At 46.4% G+C, this 21,958-nt stretch overlaps 1 protein-coding gene and 1 long non-coding RNA gene across 4 annotated transcripts in view; one reads left to right on the top strand and one right to left on the bottom strand.

Moving 5' to 3' along the window:
* LOC117354382 overlaps positions 1–21,958 on the top strand; it is a 98,537-nt gene that overhangs the window by 765 nt on the left and 75,814 nt on the right. The window contains exon 2 of one of the 3 annotated variants that reach the window (XR_004538195.1): positions 1,391–1,525. The exons of the other annotated variants lie outside the window; for them this stretch is intronic. This is a non-coding gene — a long non-coding RNA (uncharacterized LOC117354382). The remainder of the gene's footprint in view (positions 1–1,390; positions 1,526–21,958) is intronic. 3 annotated transcript variants of the gene reach the window in all.
* LOC117354380 (meiosis-specific coiled-coil domain-containing protein MEIOC-like) overlaps positions 1–21,958 on the bottom strand; it is a 101,144-nt gene that overhangs the window by 69,420 nt on the left and 9,766 nt on the right. The window lies entirely within an intron of this gene.

The following is a 21,958-nucleotide window of genomic DNA, read 5'->3' as shown; positions in this document are numbered from 1 at the left end:
TTGACCAAATGCAAGCTAACTGAAAGAGGCCAAACTTCACTAAATGAAAAATATCTAATGGAGGCTCTGCAGTGAACACATGTGTGAACCTACTAGATATAAACGGTAAGGACCCCAATATCGAGACTTGGTGGACATGCTAATGGAAAGGTTGGTGCCAGCGTCTATTCAGTACTGCTGTTTTTCAGTAGCACTCAATAAATATGCAATGCAGTCACTTTGCTATTCAGCGGGCCTAAATTAAACTATAAACTTATTCAGATAATTTTGTGGTTCTTCATTGCTTCACCCCTTTCTTATAGAATATAAGACGTTGTTTAATGTCATATTTCTTAGCACCATAATCTCTGTGTACTTAAAAACCTATTAAGAAGTTGCTCACCAGCAGCTGATAGAACATATAACTTCTGCATATCAACCTGACAATTTTCAGTTTTAGGGCTAAGCAGTTTTATTTGAAATACTAATTTTGTGTATTCTGACAAGCAAAAAAAGTAAACTCTAGTTCAGGACTTTTAGGTGTTGCTAAGAGCACAAAACAAGTGCCTCAGCCTATGCTATTTTATCAAAGGCTTACACAGTTCACATTCCAGATGTTTAATTTATGCTAGATTAAAGGGGAAATATGGTAAAGCTCACTTTGTTTACAGCACGTTTGTGTACTATAAATTTTTTTCCAATATAGGTAGGGGTTGAAGTTGGACTCTCCAAAATATGTGGGCTAAAAGTGTGTTAGTTTGAGATATAGTCCCTGCTAATGCTTGTAAATTATGAAATTCTTTCCAATGCAGAAAAGTCTGCTAAATAAGTAGATAGTTTTATGGTGTACCTTCTAAAAAGTTGATTATGCGATCATGATGTGGTCTCAATATAAGTTAATATCAATTAGTACTACATATCTGACTACATTTTTGGAATAATCATCTAATGATTTTTCTTAGTGCATAATATTTAAAATGTTGAAATCCCAGTTTTTGTCATCAGAAAGAGGAATTGTGTCCACAAAATACATGTTGACTTTTCCTACAGTTATAATTAAAGGCTGTGTCACTTGGTGCTACTATAATTGTTAAATACTTTGTAAATGCTTGGTCGCCTTCTAAGGCATGTGTGTCAAACACAAAGCCTATGGGCTGAATCCGGCCCACCTGGCCATTTTATGTGGCTCGCAGTGACTGTGCTGCGGCACAGGACCAGTGTTAGCGGCACAGGGCCTAGAGGCTCTGGGGGGCCCCTAGTGGGTCAGCATGTCCACCTCCTATCTGTGCCAATCCGAAATCTTCCTCTCCTGGTCTTCAGACACAACCATTTTTGTTACAGGGGGCTGCCGTCCCTGGCATCGATTCTCAGCTGCTACTTGTGACCATCTCTGTGCTTTCCTTTTGCCAAGGTTCATCCAGGCGGAAACAGGAAGTTGCATCACTGGGGACTGACCACAACAAAAGGAAAGCCTGCAGCAGTTGAGAATTGCAGCCGAAGCTGGCGGTCTCTTGCAACAAAAAAGATTGTATCTGCAAGACTGAAGGTGAGGACAACGGACCGGTGCAGATAGAAAAGGGGAGGAAATGCCAGGCCAGGAAGCTCCCAGGACCAGCTTCTTAAGTAGAATGAGGGAGGCTGAGGTGGGAGAGAGGGGAAGGTGAAGAACTTGACACCGGAAACAGAAAAGAGAGAGAAAAAGTGGGCAACGGTGCAGAGCAGGGAAAGAAGGGGAGGAGGGGAGAGATATGATAGCAGATCATGGCAAGGGGGTAAGGGAAGGAGGGAAAAGGACTACAGGAAGGAGGAGAGAAGGAGGGAAGGGAAGAAGGTAAGAGAGATATGCCAGACTGCAGGAAGAAGAAAGTGATGCCAGATCAGAGGAAAGGGGATGGGAAGGAGGGAAAGGAAGGAAGGGATAGAGATGCCAAATTATGGGAAGGAGAGAAAAAATATGCCAGACCATAGGAAGGGGGAAAACAGATGTCAGAAAATAAGAGGGGGAAAGAGAGGGAGGAGATGGTACATAGGGATGGGAGGAGTGGGGAAGGGAAAAGAGATGGAAGGAACATTTATATCTTACCTGCTAATTTTATTTCCTTTAGCCACAGCAGATGAATCCAGAGACTAGTGGGTCATGCCCATCACCTACCAGCAGGTGGAGATTGAGAGCACTGAATTGACTCTGTCTTATTGGATGGAAAGCCTCCTGGCCAATTAGTATGCTTTTGCCAAAGCAGAAGGAACCGGATACCCATGGAGAAAAAAAACTCCTTTCCCATTTAGGTCAACTTGAACATACAATTAATGAAACCAACTATGAACTCCAACAGTGCAGAATACTGCAAAACCTCTAGTGAGAAAAAACAAATGCTGAATTACCTATAGGGTGGGGCTCTGAATTCATTTGCTGTGGCTAAAAGAAAGAAAATTAGCAGGTAAGATATAATTTTTCCTTTCTTAGCACCAGCAGCGGATGAATCCAGAGACTAGTGGGATGTAGCAAAGCAGTCCTAACGCAGGGAGGGAAAAGGACATTGGCCCCGCAAAGACTGATGCACCCAAAGGCAGCATCTGAACATGCTGCCATGTCCAATATAAAATGCCTGAGGACAAAGTTGCTGCTCTGCAAAATTCCTCTAATGCAAATGATTTGGACTTTGTCCAAGCAGATACCACTGCTTTAGGAAAATAAATAGTAAAGGCTATTGGAAGTTGCTTACCTGTACTAACAATTGTTGATACACTAGCTATCCTGAAATTAGCACGCCACCATAGCTGGGGAAGTAGTTACCCCCAATCAAGTCAAGAGAAAAAAACAAAATGATGATCTGTACGGCTAAAGTCAATGATGGCTGAAAGTTATCAGATTATTAGTCTCTAAAACCCGAGCAGCCCGCGGGAATGAAACTGCTGACGATAATCCTCTTCTCTTAATGAAGGCAGAAAGAGACACTCATTGCAATAAAACATCAAAACCATCCTTGGTAGAAAAGGAAGGCATTGATTTTACCAATATCCCTGCCACACAGGAAACCCAGAAATGGATCTCTATCTGAAAGAGCTTGCAACTCTGAAACCCTATGAGCTGAAGTTAAAGCAACCAGAAAACAGTTTCCATATGAGACCTTTGATTGTCACATTGCCTAATGGTTCGAATGGTGCTGACTGGAGTGACCAGAACACCAGATTAAGACCGCAACCCGGCCAGGGTTTGCAGAGGGGAGGCTTGAGACAGTTGACTCCACATTAAGACGGCACCACATCTGGCTGCGAAACCCCTGTACATGAAGGCACCAACAGCCACTGCAACCAAAGCCACCTCTGTGGAAAGCAGCAATAGTACCATGCCTGTGGACATCACCTATAAGGCACACCTGTGTATGTCATCTGTACCACCACCATTACAGGATGTAGAATATTGTAACAGGAACGTGTCCATTCTGCACCAGAATATGGAAAATCATGAAGCCATAATATAGGATGACATGTGTGACACAAAGAGGCCTGCGCTGCATAGGAGTGCTATGAGCAGGCCCTTGATCTGTGGTATCCAATAAATTCAGCAGGTGGAGGATAGATGTCAACCTTGGAACTAAAGAGTAAACTCCAGAGCAGCCAAACTAAAGAGCAACTAACGAAATTGTTGCTCAAAGGACACAGGAAACTCCTCTACATAGTCATGCTGGAACATGCCACAGGCCATAAAAACACTGTGAGTGAAACAGCAGGGAATGTACTGATAAACCCAAGGGAAAGAGACAGATTCCACTGAGAAAATGGCAGAACTGCTGTGCAAATCTGCAAACTTGGCAAATAGCCAGAATAGGAGAACGTGGGAACGTCACCACAGAGGCAGACACTGCCTTTATCTTAGCTAAAGAAGATGCCATCAGGAAAAAGCCAATGATGACACTGGCCCCATACAAGAGAAAAGCAGAGGACACTGCATGCAAAAGAAGGAATGGTCCTATTCAGAGCAATGGTAGCTGAAGTGAGGGATCAAAGTGTCCTCAGTATGTCTCCCTTGGAGACCATTGTTCCTAAGCTGCTGCTAGCGTGCCGCCCCTGCAGAAATAACATCACACTAAGCCAGAGATTGGAAACCGTATAGTTCATGAGGAATCTAATATGTCGCAGGAAAAAAGAAGACTGACAGACTCCTATAAAAACTGCTGTTACAGAGCAGAAGTTGGAACTGGCATAGTATAACATGATAGAGAAGACTGCCGTCACCGTAGAGTCTACGAGGCCACTGAGAATAGACAGTGCACTGGCAATGCATAGTGCAGGAGAGAGGTAGCACCACACTACACAATGTAGGAGACTATGCCGCCCAAACATTGCCAGTCACAAAGAATGCAAATACTACCAAATGCTACCAAATGCTGGGCACCATGACACAGAATGAATGCCATTTCCCATCCTACAAAACGCTGGCCACCATGACACACAAAGAATGCTGAAATGCCTTGTCAGCTGGTAACCCCATAGGATGATTCAAACAAACTGGCATTGCCAGGAGAAAACAAAGGTACCTCGGAAATACAGACCACAACTTGAATCTGAATTGCAGGAAGCAAAACTCAGAAAATGAAAGTAAAAGACATACATCAAAAAGTTCTAATCTAGCTAATTTCCTCCTTATCTCTGGAAAGAATGCCTACCAGGAAAACTGAACTCAGTGTCCCTAAAAATCCCAGAAAGAAAACCTAAATAGGACTACAACAGAAGAGTCAAGTACCTTGGAATAGCAGGCCAAATGTCCTGAGAGAGAGAAAGAAAGAAACACTCCCTGAGGACCTCGACACCCAGCTAATCAGTTATTACATAAGAATATAAGAATTACCACTGCAGGGTCAGACCAGTAGTCCATCATGCCTAGCAGTTCGCTCACGCGGCGGCCCCCAGGTCAAAGACCAGTGCTCTAAAGGAGTCCAGCCTCACCTGCATACGTTCCAGTTTAGCAGGAACTTGTCCAACTTTGTCTTGAATCCCTGGACGGTGTTTTTCCTTATAACAGACTCCAGAAGAGCGTTCCAGTTTTCCACCATTCTCTGGATGAAGAAGAACTTCCTTATGTTTGTACGGAATCTATCCCCTTTCAACTTTAGAGAATGCCCTCTCGTTCTCCCTACCTTGGAGAGGGTGAACAATCTGTCTTTATCTGCTAAGTCTATTCCCTTCAGTATTTTGAATGTTTAGATCATGTCTCCTCTTTTCGAGTAGTACCATGTCCTTCCTCATGTATGGTGACCAGTGCTGGACGCAGTACTCTAGGTGAGGGCGCACCATGGCCCGGTATTAAGATGGGGACATGCATTGTTTATTCCTACAGAAGGATAAGCTGTGTAAAATCTGTTTTACTCCTTGGTATTTTGCCAGGTGCTTATGACATGGGTTGTCCACTGTTGAATACAGAATACTGGACTTGAAGAGGTTTGGACTGTACTAGCATGGTAACTCTTATTCTCAACTAGCAGGAGAAAAGCAGCAAATGAAATGTGTTATGACCAAGAGTGCCCTAGTATAAAGACAGCTCTTTAAAAAAATCAAAGGAGAAAATGCACACTTAAACTGTCCTGAGAAGACATGCCTAGAAGCTGAAGTCTAGACAGAAATGTCACAAAAAACTAACACAGAATCCTGCTCAAGTCAATGTTAAACTGAAACTGACAGGTTGTAAGGCACTCAGTCCAGAAGAAGGTATTGGGCTTTTAGTATCCAATGTGTTCCCTAAAGTACATCATCTTGAATGTCAAAGTCTAGAGAAAACCCCAAAATCTGACCAAGCAATGCCACAGAACAGCCTGTTCTGGAGAACTCCCTCTCCCCCTCCCTGTTTGCTCCATGTGCAACTGTTAACGATTACCATGGAAAGTTGAACATTCTAGAACTCCATGCACTCTCTCTCTCTCAGAGGTGCCACCACTGGAAAATACTGCTCACTTTTGTATATTTCAAAGCAGTAGAGAGGAAACACAATTGACCATAGCTTAATGTGCTATGACTCTAAGCAGAGTAATACATTTGGGGATTAATAATCAGAAGGAGCCGTATATTTTGGAAGGGGAGAGGCTGATATGCACAGATGGGGAGAGGGACCTTGGGGTGATAAGTGTCCGAAGATCTAAAGGTGAAAAAACAGTGCGACCAAGGCAGTGGCTGCTGCCAGAAGGATGATGGGCTGTATAAAGAGAGGCGTAACCAGTAGAAGAACGAAGGTGTTGATGCCCCTGTACAGGTGGTTGGTGAGGCCCCACTTGGAGTATTGTGTTCAGTTTTGGAGACTATCTCTGGCAAAGGACACACAAAGGCTTGAAGTAGTCCAGAGGAGGGTGACGAAAATGATAGGAGATTTGTGACAAAAGACATATGAAGAGAGACTGGAAGCCCTGAATAAGTATACCTTAGAGGAAAGGAGGGACAGGGGAGGTATGATTCAGACGTTCAAATATTTGAAAGGTATTAACATAGAACAAAATCTTTTCCAGAAAAAGGAAAATGGTAAAACCAGAGGACATAATTTGAGGTTGAGGGGTGGGAGATTCAAGAGCAATGTAAGGAAATTCTTCTTTACGGAGAGGGTAGTGGATGCCTGGAATGCGCTCCCGAGAGATGAACACAGAGGATCTAGAATCAGAAAATAATAGTAAATATTGAAGAACTAAGGCCAGTACTGGGCAGATTTGCATGGTCTGTGTCTGTATATGGCATTTGGGGGAGGATGGGCTAGGGAGGGCCTCAATGGCTGGGAGGGTGTAGATGGATTGGAGTGAGCTTTGACGGAGATTTCAGTAGTTGGAATCTAAGAACAGTACCGGGAACAGCTTTGGACTCTTGCTCAGAAATAGCTAAGGAGAAGAAACCCCCCCCACAGATTTTTAGATTGAATCAGGATGGGCAGACTACATGGACTATTCAGGTCTTTATCTGCTGTCATCTACTATGTTACTATGAAATCTGAAGATGCTAGAACTCCAGGCACCTGCTCACAGATGCCAAACACAGCCAAGTTAAATACTACTAGTACTACTATTGATCACTTCAATAGCACTGACAGGTGTCCACAGTGCTGTACGTTTTGACAGTTAATAGCAATGACAAAAAATACACCTCTCCAATGTTAAAGAGAGAGTCTTGGGAGGTTTTGAATTGCTTTTTATCTTTTAATGCTTGAGAAAATGGTAAAAGCTCACCCCCCCCTCACATTGTTGGAGCAGTGACATGGAGGGGGGAACAAAATAAAAAAAGTCACCTTGAGCTATTGAGAACTGTTCTAGCTATTAAACCATAGCTGAATGCATTGGAACAATACAACAAATTCAGAAGAAAGGGCTCGATAGGGGAGAGTAACAGACGACTGTCACCTTTGGCTGAATTGGCTTCCCAGACCACCAAAACTACCCACAAGAAGGATGAAGTACCCAAAATGACAGACCCCCCAATGCAGACATTCCAGAAATAGCAGGAGAATATTCTGGGAATGACAAGGGGTCTACCACAGAAGCCGAAAAGCACAGTTAACTTACCAAAACAGGTATTATCCAGTGACAGCAGGTAGATATTCTCACATTTGGGTGACATCATCCACAGATCCCCGGTACGGACAGCTTTAAAAGTGTATCGCGTATGTTTCGGTTCAGCAGGAACTTATCTAACTTTGTGTTTTCCCTTATGACAGATATTATTATGATCTCTTTGTATTTATTAGTTGGTGGTGGGGGGAGGGGGGATCCTTCGCTGGGGAGGACCTTTCTGTATAATTGGTGCATTTGTATACAATTTTTTTTGGGGGGGGGATCCATATTTGTCATGTTTCACTGTTCTTGTACTTGTACTATTATACAGACTCTAGATCATGTGATCTTGTGATACATTTTCTCTTGTTTTACCTGCTTTTATATACTACGGTATAGTGCGCTGGAGAATGCACGTATTCTGTCTTTCGTATTACCTCTGTGAACATGTCTTGAACTAGTATTATAATTCTGTTGATGATAAGTATGAGCTTTGTCTTGCAGAATTTTGTGTTTCCTTATTGTTACTGCATTGCTGACACATTTATACTGTATTGAATTGCATTGTGCTCTTATTTTTCTTTTCTTATGATACACTTAATAAACACAGTTTAAAAATAAATAAATAAATAAATAAAATCACCAAACAAAGGTAGGAAAATTATTTTATTTTCAATTCAGTGATTGAAATATGTTCATTTTGAAAATTTACATCCACTGTCTATATTTTGCACTGCTCATGAAGAAATTCATTTGTTTCTATTTCTCTGGTGTTGTACTACATGCGCTAAATGTAGTGTATTTAGATTTAGATTTTAGCAAAGCCTTTGACAGTGTTCCACATTGATATCTGAATGTGCTCAGGCTGGGCCCCAAAGTGACAGGCTGAGTTAGGGATCCATCCCAGAATACTAAGGGAGCTCAGAGAGGTTCTGGCGAGTCCTATTAAAGACTTGTTCAACAAATCTCTGGAAATGGGAGTGATTCCTGGGGATTGGAGGAGAGCGGATGTGGTCCCTATTCATAAAAATGGTCACAGGGATAAAGCAGGAAACTACAGGCCGGTGAGCCTCACTTCAGTTGTTGGAAAAATAATGGAAGTGTTGCTGAAAGAAAGGATAGTGTACTTCCTTGAATCTAATGGGTTACAGGATCCGAAGCAACATGGCTTTACAAAAGGTAAATCGTGCCAAACGAACCTGATTGAATGGGTGACCAGAGAGCTGGATCGAGGACATATGCTAGAAGTAATTTACTTAGATTTCAGCAAAGCCTTTGTTACAGTTCCTCTTAGGAGGCTATTGAACAAACTTGAAGGGCTGAAGTTAGGACCCAAAGTGGTGAACTGGGTTAGAAACTGGCTGTCGGACAGACGCCAGAGGGTGGTGGTTAATGGAAGTCGCTCCGAGGAAGGAAAGGTGAGTAGTGGAGTCCCTCAGGGTTCGGTGCTAGGGCCAATCCTGTTCAATATGTTTGTGAATGACATTGCTGAAGGGTTAGAAGGAAAAGTGTGCCTTTTTGCAGATGATACCAAGATTTGTAACAGAGTAGACACCAAAGAGGAAGTGGAAAATATGAAAAAGGATCTGCAAAAGTTAGAGGAATGGTCTAATGCCTGGCAACTAAATTTCAATGTAAAGAAATGCAGAGTAATGCATTTGGGGATTAATAATTGGAAGGAACTGTATATGCTAGGAGGAGAGAAGCTGATATCCACAGACGGGGAGAGGGACCTTGGGGTGATAGTGTCCAAAGATCTAAAGGCGAAAAAACAGTGTGACAAGGCAGTGGCTGCTGCCAGAAGGATGCTGGGCTGTATAAAGAGAGGCGTAGCCAGTAGAAGGAAGAAGGTGTTGATGCCCCTATACAGGTCATTGGTAAGGCCTCACTTGGAGTATTGTGTTCAGTTTTGGAGACCATATCTGGCGAAGGACGTAAGAGGAGGGCGACGAAAATGATAGGAGGCTTGCGCCAGAAGACATATGAGGAGAGACTGGGGAGATATGATTCAGACGTTCAAATAGCACAGTTATTTACCGTAACAGGTGTTATCCAGGGACAGCAGGCAGATATTCTTGACTGATGGGTGACGGCACCGACGGAGCCCCGGTACGGACAATTTTAGAGTGATTGCACTCTAAGAACTTGGAAAGTTCTAGCAGGCCGCACCGCGCACGCGCGAATGCCTTCCCGCCCGACGGATGCACGCGGTCCCCAGTTAGGATAAGCCAGCTAAGAAGCCAACCCGGGGAGGTGGGTGGGACGCAAGAATATCTGCCTGCTGTCCCTGGATAACACCTGTTACGGTAAGTAACTGTGCTTTATCCCAGGACAAGCAGGCAGCATATTCTTGACTGATGGGTGACCTCCAAGCTAACAAAAAGAGGGATGGTGGGAAGGTTGGCCATTAGGAAAACAAATTTTGCAAAACAGATTGGCCGAAGTGACCATCCCGTCTGGAGAATGCGTCCAGACAATAGTGAGATGTAAAAGTATGAACTGAGGACCAAGTGGCAGCCTTGCAGATTTCCTCAATAGGAGTGGAATGGAGGAAAGCTACAGATGCTGCCATAGCTCTAATTCTATGGGCCGTGACAGAACCTTCCAGAGTCAGTCCGGTCTGAGCATAACAGAAAGAAATGCATGCTGCGAGCCAATTGGACAGCGTACGTTTTGAAACAGGATGTCCCAATTTATTCGGATCAAAGGACAGAAAGAGTTGAGGGAATGATCTGTGGGGCTTAGTACGGTCTAAGTAGTAAGCTAAAGCCCGCTTACAGTCCAAAGTATGCAAAGCCTGTTCTCCAGAGTGAGAGTGAGGTTTCGGAAAGAAGACAGGCAGAACAATAGATTGGTTGAGATGGAATTCAGAGACAACCTTAGGGAGAAACTTTGGATGTGTACGCAGAACCACCTTGTCATGATGAAAGACGGTAAAGGGTAGGTCTGCTACTAGTGCATGGAGCTCACTGACCCTCCTGGCAGAGGTGAGAGCAATTAGGAAGAGAACCTTCCAAGTGAGAAATTTGAAAGAAGCCGTGGCCAAAGGTTCAAACGGAGGTTTCATTAAGGCTGAAAGAACCACGTTAAGATCCCAGATCACAGGAGGAGGTTTAAGAGGTGGTTTCACATTGAAAAGTCCTCGCATGAATCTGGAGACCAAGGGATGAGCTGAAAGGAGTTTCCCATGGACTGGCTCATGAAAAGCAGCAATAGCACTGAGGTGGACTCTGATGGAAGTAGACTTGAGACCAGAATCAGACAAAGAAAGAAGGTAATCCAACACGGTCTCCACAGCAAGGGACGTAGGATTATGATGATGAAGAAGACACCAGGAAGACAACCGTGTCCACTTCTGATGGTAACATTGCAGAGTGGCCGGTTTCCTGGAGGCATCCAGAAAGGAACGAACGGGCAGAGATAAAAGAGTATCATTTGAAGTCAGCCCGAGAGATACCAGGCTGTCAGGTGCAGAGACTGGAGGTTGGGATGCAGAAGGGTCTCCTGATGTTGTGTGAGCAGAGAAGGAAATTGTGGAAGTAGAATAGGTTCCCTGGAATTGAGTTGAAGTAGAAGGGAGAACCAATGTTGCCTGGGCCACCGTGATGCAATCAGAATCATGGTGGCCTGTTCCCTCTGGAGCTTGAACAAGGTCCTGAGCATGAGAGGCAGAGGAGGGAAAGCATACAGGAAGAGATTGGACCAATCCAGGAGAAATGCATCCGCTGCCAGACGGTGAGGAGAGTAGAGTCTGGAGCAGAAGTGGGGCAGCTGATGATTGTGAGGAGCTGCAAAGAGGTCTATCTGAGGAGTGCCCCACTGGGCGAAGATGGACTGCAGAGTAAAAGGATCGAGTGTCCACTTGTGAGGCTGGAGAATTCTGCTGAGCTTGTCCGCTAAGGAATTCTGTTCTCCCTGAATGTAGATAACTTTTAGGAAGAGGTGGTGATCTGTGGCCCAAGCCCAAATCTTTTGGGCTTCCTGGCACAAGAGGCGAGAGCCCGTCCCACCCTGCTTGTTGATGTAGTACATCGCAACTTGATTGTCTGTGCATAGTAGAAGGACCTGAGGAAAGAGAAGATGCTGGAAGGCCTTGAGGGCATAAAACATCGCTCTGCGTTCCAGGAAGTTGATGTGATGTTTCATTTCCTGGGCTGTCCAAAGTCCTTGAGTTTGGAATTCGTTCAAATGAGCTCCCCAGGCATAAGGGGAGGCGTCGGTGGTGATGACAAGTTGATGAGGAGGTAGATGGAACAAAAGACCTCTGGAGAGATTTGAGGATATCAACCACCATTGTAGAGACTGATGAAGAGAGGATGTCACAGATATGTGTCGTGAGCAAGGATCCGTCGCTTGGGACCACTGGGTCACTAGGGTCCATTGAGGAGTGCGTAGGTGGAGACGTGCGAAGGGTGTGACATGAACTGTGGAGGCCATGTGACCCAAGAGTATCATCATTTGCTTGGCAGAGATGGAACGTTGATGAAGCACCTGCTGACACAGAGATTGGAGAGTGTGAAGACGGTTGGACGGCAGAAAAGCTCTCATGAGGACTGTGTCCAGCACCGCTCCAATGAATTGAAGTCTCTGAGTGGGGATAATATGAGATTTGGGTAGATTGATCTCGAACCCCAGAAGTTGTAAAAACATGATGGTCTGGTTGGTGGCCTGGAGTACTATCTGAGAAGAATTGGCCTTTATCAACCAATCGTCAAGGTAAGGAAACACCTGAAGGTGGTGGGAACGTAGAAAGGCGGCCACCACAATCAGACATTTGGTGAACACTCTTGGAGAGGAGGCCAGACCGAAGGGTAGCACCTTGTATTGGTAATGACAATGGTTGATCATGAAGCGGAGGTACTGTCTGGAGGCCAGATTGACTGGTATGTGAGTGAATGCTTCGTTGAGATCTAGGGAACATAGCCAGTCGCCTTGATTGAGAAGAGGATAAAGAGTAGCTAGAGAAAGCATCTTGAATTTCTCTTTTACCAAGCATTTGTTGAGATCGCGAAGATCTAAAATGGGTCTGAGATCTCCTGTCTTTTTGGGAACTAGAAAGTAACGGGAGTAAAATCCCTGCCCCTTTTGATCCAGAGGAACCTCCTCTATGGCGTTCAGAAGAAGGAGGGATTGAACCTCTTGAAGAAGGAGGGAAAACTGAGAAGTGTTCAAAGCAGACTCTCTTGGCAGACTTTGGGCAGGAAGAGTCTGGAAATTGAGAGAGTAGCCGTGGCGGATGATGTTGAGGACCCACTGATCCGAGGTGATGATTTCCCAACGGCTTATGAAATGAGTAAGGCGTCCTCCTATGGGCTGCTGAAGATGGGCAGAAGGAGGGAGACTGGCTATGTCCTGGAGAACCAAGTCAAAAGGATTGAGTTGATTTCTGTGAAGGGGGAGGTTTCACCTGCTGTTGCTGCTGTGCTGGTCTAGCAGCTTGCCTCTGTTGTTGCCTCTGATGCCTGGGTTGCTGCTGGGTCTGAGGTAAAGGACGAGCCACAAATCTACGTTGATAGGCCGATTGTTGGCGAAAAGGCCTAGTAGGTGGGGTCTTCTTCTTTGTCTTAAGGAGAGTGTCCCATCGAGTCTCATGAGCTGAGAGTTTCTGAGTAGTGGAGTCCATGGATTCTCCAAACAGCTCATCCCCCAAACAAGGTGCATTGGCCAGTCAATCTTGATGATTGACATCGAGTTCTGAAACTCTGAGGTCAGCTCAAAGGTGTCATAGATTGATCTGACCATGAACTTGCGCAGTTGTAAGAGCGATGAAGAAGTTTGGCGAAAGGCAGATTTTTTACGGTCAGGGAGATATTTCTCAAAAGATGACAAAGTCTGAATGAGATGCTTAAGGTAAAAAGAAAAATGGAAAGCATAGTTCCCTGATCTATTTGCTAGCATCGCATTTTGATACAACCTCTTGCCAAACTTATCCATGGCCTTACCTTCTCTGCCAGGAGGGACAGAAGCATATACACTAGCCCCCGTGGATTTCTTTAAAGTAGATTTCACCAGTAAGGACTCATGGGGGAGTTGTGGCTTGTCAAAGCCTGGAATAGGTATGACCTTATATAAGGAATCCAGTTTGCGGGGAGCTCCTGGGATGGTCAAGGGTGTCTCTAGATTTTTGTAAAATGTCTCTCTTAATATGTCATGGAGAGGCAGTTTGAGAAATTCCCTTGGAGGCTGGTCAAAATCCAGAGCATCAAGAAATGCCTTGGATTTTTTGGATTCAGCCTCCAAGGGAATAGAGAGAGATTCACACATCTCTTTGAGAAAAGAGGTAAAAGAAGTTGCATCAGGTTTAGAGGATGGATCCAAAACAGAAGGATCCTCTTCTCCTGATGAACACTCTCCCTCTGAGAGAAGAGGGTCCTCCGAATCGCCCCACAGATCAGGGTCCCGCACTTGAAAACTGCGGTCCCGGGATTCCGGTGTGGAGGGTTCTAGGTGTCGAGTTTTATGCATCGACTTCCCAGACCTCTGTGAAACGGTACCGGGAGATGTTATAGGCTGTGTCGGCGCCGATGTTTGAACAGCCTGGTGTAAGGATCTCGGTTCCGGCGCTAAGACTGGCATAGATACCGAGGAAGTGGTATGCATCGGTACCGACAAGGTGGATGCCGACAAAGGAGGCTGCTCCACTGTCGGTACCGGAGGCTCAGACTGGACCGGGACTGGAAGGCTCGGTGTCAGAAGGGCAGGTAACAGGTGCTGTAGTTGTTCTTTAAGCTGTACTTGCAGGACGGCGGCAATGCGCTCGTCCAGTGAAGGCACCAGTACCGCTTTTTTCTTCTGTGGTACCTTGGGTGCCGCTCTACACTCCGAAGAGGAACCCGATGTCGAGGGGCTTACCTCAATCGGAGCAGAGCGCTTCCGCGGGCGCCTTGAGGTCGGCAGGATTGGGCTCGCTGCCACTGAGACCGGAGGGCGCTCCAGCGGGGAAGGCTTCTTAGCCGGCTTACCTGAAGGGTGCGACGCCGGCGCGGTGTCGACGAGGCAGGTGCCGACTGCGTCGGGGTCGAAGTGGGGACCGGTGCCGCCGAATCCGACATCTCGGTACCAAACAATAATCGCTGTTGGATTTGTCGATTTTTTTAAAGTTCTCTTTTTAAGAGTGGCACAGCGGGTGCAAGTAGACGCTCGATGGTCAGGACCAAGACACTGTAGACACCAGTTGTGCGGGTCTGTGAGTGAAATTGGTCGAGCGCACTGCTGGCACTTCTTAAACCCGGGTTGAAGGGGCATGAATGTAAAAACGGCTTCAGCCAAATCGAAGGCCGAGGCCTCGATGGTGGCAACAGGCCCCGCTGGGGCGAAACCGAAAAAATGAAAGAAAAACGAATTAAGTTTTTTTTGGTTTTTTTTAACAAAGAAAAGAAAATAAAATGAGGGAAACAATATTTCCCAACGAGTTTACGCGAGCGGGGAGGCGAAAATAGAAAAAAGTTTTCAACAGCCGTTGAAACGTGCATCTTCTTAGCTCCGCGGAAACTAAGAAACTGGGGACCGCGCGCCTCCGTCGGGCGGGAAGGCATTCGCGCGTGCGCGGTATGGCCTGCTAGAACTTTACAAGTGCAATCACTCTAAAATTGTCCGTACCGGGGCTCCGTCGGTGCCGTCACCCATCAGTCAAGAATATGCTGCCTGCTTGTCCTGGGATAAATATGTATACCCTAGAGCAGGGGTGCCCAACGCGTCGATCGCGATCGACCGGTAGCTCAGGAAGGCAACATGAGTCGATCGCAGAGCCCATCCCGGGCTCTGTGATAGACTCGTGTTGCCGTCCCGATCTACCGGGCCTATCAGCCTTCCTCTCCCCGACGTCAAAGACGCCGACGCCGGGCATTAGGCTGTTTTTTGTCATTTCGGGGGGGGGGGGCGTGGTGGTGTGGCGGCGGCAGCAGCAACAGCCTGAAAAAGAAATCATCCTGACCCGGGTCGGTGTCATACTCCGGAACTTCTACCTCTTCCAGCAGCCCTCTCCCTTCTACCTGCTTCCGGCCACACCCCCTGCTCCGCGGCTCTCTTCTGCAACTCAGCAGCAGCGATCGACACAAGCTTCTGACGTCGGGGCCTACCCTCTGCGAGTCCCGCTTGTTTCAACTTCCTTTTTCCACAAAGGCGGGACTCGTAGAGGGAAGGCCTCGATGTCGGCTGCTTGTCTTGATCACTGCTGCTGACGAGTTGCTTAAGAGAGCCGCGGAGCAGGGGGGTTTTGCCAGGTGCAGGTAGAAGGGAGAGGGCCAGATGCAGGACTCGTGGGTGAGGGAGCAGAAGAGAGAGAGAAAGAGAGAGGGGAGGGAAACAAAAGGAAATATTTCATACTGGGCTGGGCCGGAGTGGAGGGAGGGTGGAAAGATTCTGGCTACAGGGTGCATTAACAAAGGAAAAGGGGGGAAAGCTGAAAATGGAGATAGTGACACAAAGAAGAGAAAGAGTAAGCAGGACCTACTGAATAAGGATAGAGATACAGAGGGGACATGAAGAGGAGGTGAAATAGAGACAGAAGTAATGCTGAAAAAGTGTGTGGGGGGGAGATAAAGACATTGAAAGGGCAAATGGTGAACATGGGGTAAAGACAAGGACAGAGACAAATGAAGATTCGGAAAAAGTGGTGAGATAGGGATATAGATGATGGACACAAAGAAGGGTGATGCTGGAAAATAGGTGGAATGGTAATTCTGACAGACACAGAAGGGAAATGCTGGATCAAGGAGAGATGGGGCTCAGGCTGGATGGAATGAGGAGAAATGCCTTGTTGGCCCGGAACTTCCTCTCCTACGTCAGAATTGACGTCAGGGAGCAGAATGCTGGTAAGCGCGACACTTCTGCAGGGAAAACTTGGGACGGCGGTGGCTTGGGGGCTGTTCCCCGATGGCGGTGGCAGCAAACCGAGTGGCTTGGGGGAGGGCACGGAGAAAGAAAGAAAGGGGGCAGACAGGGAGACAGAAAGAAGGGGGAACAGGGAGACAGAAAGAAAAAGTTGGGGGAGAGAATGAGGTCTGGAGGAGAGGAAACATACAGGAGGCTGAAAGAAAGGAAGAAAGATTGGATGCATAGTCAGAAGAAGAAAGTACAACCAGAGACTCATGAAATCACCAAACAGCAAAGGTAGGAAAAATGATTTTATTTTCAATTTAGTGATCAAAATGTGTCGGTTTTGAGAATTTATATCTGCTGTCTATATTTTGCACTATGGCTCCCTTTTACTAAACCGCAATAGCGTTTTTTAGTGCAGGGAGCCTATGAACATTAAGAGCAGCACGAGGCATTCAGCGTAACTCCCTGTGCTAAAACCTACTATTGTGGTTTAGTAAAAAGGGAGGGGTGTATTTGTCTATTTTTGTATTTTGTTACTGAGGTGACATTGCATAGAGTCATCTGCCGTCCTCTTTGAAAAAACCCGGAATATGAATAATTAACATTTTCTCTGCCTTTCAGTGTGCTTTGTGTTTTTTTTTAATTTTATTGTTGGTAGATCATTTTGACTTAGTCATTATAAAAGTAGCTCGCAAGCCCATAAAGTGTGGGCACCCCTGCCCTAGAGGAAAGGAGAAACAGGGGAGATATGATTCAGACGTTCAAATACTTGAAGGGTATTAACGTAGAACATAATCTTTTCCAGAGAAAGGAAAATGGTAAAACCAGAGGACATAATTTGAGGTTGAGGGGTGGTAGATTCAAAGGCAATGTTCGGAAATTCTACTTTACGGAGAGGGTGGTGGATGCCTGGAATGCGCTCCCGAGAGAGGTGGTGGAGAATAAAACTGTGACTGAGTTCAAAGAAGCGTGGGATGAACACAGAGGATCTAGAATCAGAAAATAATATTAAAAATTGAACTAAGACCAGTACTGGGCAGACTTGCACGGTCTGTGTCTGTATATGGCCATTTGGTGGAGGATGGGCTGGGGAGGGCTTCAATGGCTGGGAGGGTGTAGATGGGCTGGAGTAGGTTTTAACGGAGATTTTGGCAGTAGGAACCCAAGCACAGTACCGGGTAGAGCTTTGGATTCTTGCCCAGAAATAGCTAAGAAGAAAAAATTAAAAAATTTAAATTGAATCAGGTTGGGCAGACTGGATAGACCATTCGGGTCTTTATCTGCCATCATCTACTATGTTACTATGCTTTAGTCATACTGGGACTAACCCAGAATCCTTCTACTAAGCCTAAGGGGTCCTTTTACTAAGGCGTGCTAGCCGTTTTAGTGTGTGCTAAATATTAGTGCACACTACACGCTAACGCATCCATAGAATATAATGGACGTTAGCATTTAGCGTGCGCTAAAACAGCTAGTATGCCTTAGTAAAAGGACCCATAAGTATCTTAATTAAAAAATTTGGCCTGCAACTTAGCCTGTGTTTTAGATTTCAGCCCCTTATGTGATTGAGTTTGACACCCCTGTTCTAAGGGCATATTTTCTTAAGGCAAAAATGAATCATGAAAGATATTTGGAGCATCTGGGTTTAGGATAGGCAATTGAAATCTTCAAACTTTCAGCTATCTAGGTGTGAGAATTCCAGATTGTTTGTTTTCTTTTTCTCTGCTTCCTCCAAGATGTGGGTTATATACTGTAGAAGTGCTTTTTTTCCTGGTTTCTTTGTTGCATATATTTTTTTATTGTAATTTTTCAAAACCATAAAATTAAACAAAATATCATGCAGCAAAAGTTGATAAGCTACAATTTAGAGAGTTGCGCGGGGACAGAAATCCCACCCGTCCCCACCCGTCCCCGCCAAAGTCCCACCCGTCCCCACCCGTCCCCACGAGGAATCCCTCCGTCCCCACCCGTCCCCGTGAGGAATCCCTCCGTCCCCACCCGTCCCCGCGAGGAATCCCCTCCGTCCCCACCCGTCCCCGCGAGGAATCCCCTCCGTCCCCGCCCGTCCATATAAACTTCAGAAATAGTTATTTCATTTAATTATGCTACTGAATTAAAGGCTCTGGTAGAAACCCATTTACAAATAAGCAAAAAGACTTTATTAATTTGAAAATATTAATTGGGAAGAATACATACTTTGCAAATGGGTTTCTACCAGAGCCTCTAATGTTTATAAATTTTTATCAACACAACTAATATACTACTTTATCCTGAAGCAAAATAAAAAAAAAGAAATATAATTCTTTTCCTACCTTTGTTGCCTGGTTTCTGCTTTCCTCATGTTCTCATTCAATTCCTTCCATCCACTGTCTCTCTTCCTTCTGCATCTTCCATTTGCTCTGTTACTGTGCCTCTCCCTTTCTTCCCCCTTCCAAATTGGTCTGGCACCCATCTTCTTCTCTCCGCTCCCCCATAGTCTGGCATCTGTCTTCTTCCCTGCCAGTGTCTTCTCCCTACTCTCTCTTCCCCATTTCCTTTCAGCGTCCTTCTCCCCCCCATCTTCCCCATGTCCTGTCAGCGTCCTTCTCCCCCCTCTGTCTTCCACATGTGCTTTCAGTGTCCTTCTCCCCCCTCTGCTTCCCCATGTCCTTTCAGCGTCCTTCTCCCTCTCTGTCTTCCCCATGGCCTTTCAGCGTCCTTCTCCACCCACCCCCCGTCTTCCCCATGTCCTTTCAGCGTCCTTCTCCACCCCTTTGTCTTCCCCATGTGCTTTCAGCATCCTTCTCCCCCCTCTGTCTTCCACAAGTGCTTTCAGAGTCCTTCCCCCCCCCGCCCTTCCCATGTCCTTTCAGCGTCCTTCTCCACCCCTTTGTCTTCCCCATGTCCTTTCAGCGTCCTTCTCCACCCCTTTGTCTCCCCCCTCTGTCTTCCACAAGTGCTTTCAGATTCCTTCACCCCCCCCCGCCCTTCCCATGGCCTTTCAGCGTCCTTCTCCACCCCTTTGTATTCCCCATGTGCTTTCAGCGTCCTTCTCCCTCCTCTGTCTTCAAGTGCTTTCAGAGTCCTTCCCCCCCCTCCTCCCGTCTTCCCCATGGCCTTTCAGCGTCCTTCTCCCCACTCCTTCTCTACCGCCCCGGGTGCAGTACAGCCGGCCAGGTCCCCTTACTTTTGTGGCACTTCCCCGACCGACTGACAACAGCCCCGGTCCGACAAACCTCCCTGCCCTTAACTGCGAATCTAAATTACCTTATTACAGCTGCTGTAAGAAGATAATTTAGATTCGCGGCTACAGGGCAGGGAGGATTGTCGGACCGGGGCTGTTGTCGGTCGGTCGGTCGGGGAAGTGCCACAAAAGTAAGGGGACCTGGCCGGCTGTGCTGCAACCGGGGCGGGGTGTGGCGGGGCGGACCGCCCCCTCCCTTGGTAGCCACTCGAACCGCGAGGCTACTCTCCTCCTTACCTGCACTGCCTGCAGCACAGAGCCAAACGGAAGTCTTCCCGACGTCAGCGCTGACGTCGGAGGGAGGGAGGGCTTTGTTTAAGCCCTCCCTCCCCTCCGACGTCAGCGCTGACGTCGGGAAGACTTCCGTTCGGCTCTGTGCTGCAAGCAGAGAAGGTAGGGAGAAGAGCCGCGCGACTGAGTACATCCAGCTTTGTTTAAGCCCTCCCTCCCCTCCGACGTCAGCGCTGACGTCGGGAAGACTTCCGTTCGGCTCTGTGCTGCAAGCAGAGAAGGTAGGGAGAAGAGCCGCGCGACTGAGTACATCCAGCCCCGCAGGAACCCCGCGACCCTCGGAGGCGTCCCCACGGGATCCCCGCTACCCTAGGGGGCGTCCCCACGGGATCCCCGCGACCCTAGGGGCGTCCCCACGGGATCCCCGTGACCCAAAGGGGGAACCCGCGGGATTCCCGTCGTCCCCGTTCCCGTGCAGCTCTCTACTACAATTCTGTCCAACAGCATTCCTGCCTGCGACACATTTTTGCCCACATGATGTAGCAATCTGGGCACATTTCCAGGTGGTGAATTAGAAAATTCACTGTACTTATTTCAATTGCAAATTTTACTACAGTATGGGAGCATACTTCATTGAAATCTGGTATCAGGTGCATTTTCTACTGCAAATACTTTTCAGAAACTGGCTGAATAGACAATGGTTTATTTACTTATACCTCAGCTGACATCATATTCATGCACCTTTCTAATTTCACATGCAACTTCCTTTAATTTAGGCCCCCTTTTATCAAGTGTTTCAGCACAGGCCGGCGCAATAAATGCTCCACTGCTCAAAAGAATTGAATGAGCATCGGAGCATTTCCCACCACAGCAGTGCTCCCTCTGCTTGATAAAAGGTGGCCTTAGTTCTTTTGTTTTCTAACTAATCTAATCTAATCTAATCCTTAGGTTTGTATACCGCATCATCTCCACGTTCGTAGAGCTCGACGCAATTTACAGTAGGAGAAATAGGAAGGAACTACAACAGAGAGTTAGAGGTAGAAGTGTGAAGAAAATTTTGAGGACTTGGGATGCCAAGATATAACTCCTCTTACTCTCATGTTTTTGAGGCCCTTTTACAAACTATGCTAAAAAGAGGCCCTTTTTAATGCGGCAGCGGCTCTAAAATGCCCACAGTTTGCTTTTTCCTATTAATGGCCCTGCACTAATTTCAAAATTAATATGTGAGCCCTTACTGCCACCTACTTTGTAGGTGGTAAGGGCGAGCATGCATGCTGACCGATTAGCATGGGAGCGCTTACTGCCTACATCTACTCTCCACCCCCAAACACACCCCCTACACTACAAAATAAAATCAATTTTTACTTAGTGTGTGGTTCCAGCTCCGAGTACCACTTTGACTTCATCTATGTAAGTAACCTAGTGGCGTCTACCTTTGGAAGACTTATTTTCCACACATTTCATTTACAGCATTGTTTCCAATTATTTTCTCTGCTGTCTCTTCTCAGATATACATTTGAGATTCCATCTCAGGTACGCTCCTTTATATCCCCCTTTGTGTCTTCTTTCTACATTTTCCCAGTTTTCTAGCACTTTTCAGTGTAGGTTTTCTTTACACAGACGTTTTGGTCTCTTTCTCTACTCACTCTCCCTTCAACTGAGCACATAGGGGCAAATTCTATAAACAGCGTCCTACCGCTGTCTAACCAGCCAATAAGGACGCAGGTTTAAAAAAAAAATCAAGAGGCAGGCTGCCTACATTGTAGATGTCTTCGCAAGCCTAGGGAGGCTGCCTAAGCTTGCCCAAGGCTAGGCGTGGTTTTACCCGGAAGTTGCCTTAGGCGAACTTAGGCGGCTCTAGGCATCTCCCTAGGGCTGCAATAGGCGCCTGAAATGTAGGCCACCAAAATGCTGGCATACATTTCAAACAGACACAGTCGCTGAACTGATCGCAGCAAGGGAATCGCGTCTGTCCTCATGGACAGATGCCTAAGCCCACCTAGCACCACAATTCTCTAACCGGAATCCATATCACAGGTGCCAGTTAGAGAATTGGGTTGCTGCTGAGCTGATTGTAACAAGGGAATTTTTGCCCTTAGGTCCATGCCACTTTTAGTCTTGCCATAGGTCATGGCTCTGACAGACCTCCATGACACTTTAGCTCTGATGGACCCTAATGTTTCTC

This window comes from Geotrypetes seraphini, chromosome 2 (assembly GCF_902459505.1).
Source record: "Geotrypetes seraphini chromosome 2, aGeoSer1.1, whole genome shotgun sequence".
NCBI lineage: Eukaryota > Metazoa > Chordata > Amphibia > Gymnophiona > Dermophiidae > Geotrypetes > Geotrypetes seraphini.
The sequence above is the reverse complement of the archived record's forward strand: the minus strand, read 5'-3'. Positions and strand labels throughout refer to the sequence as shown.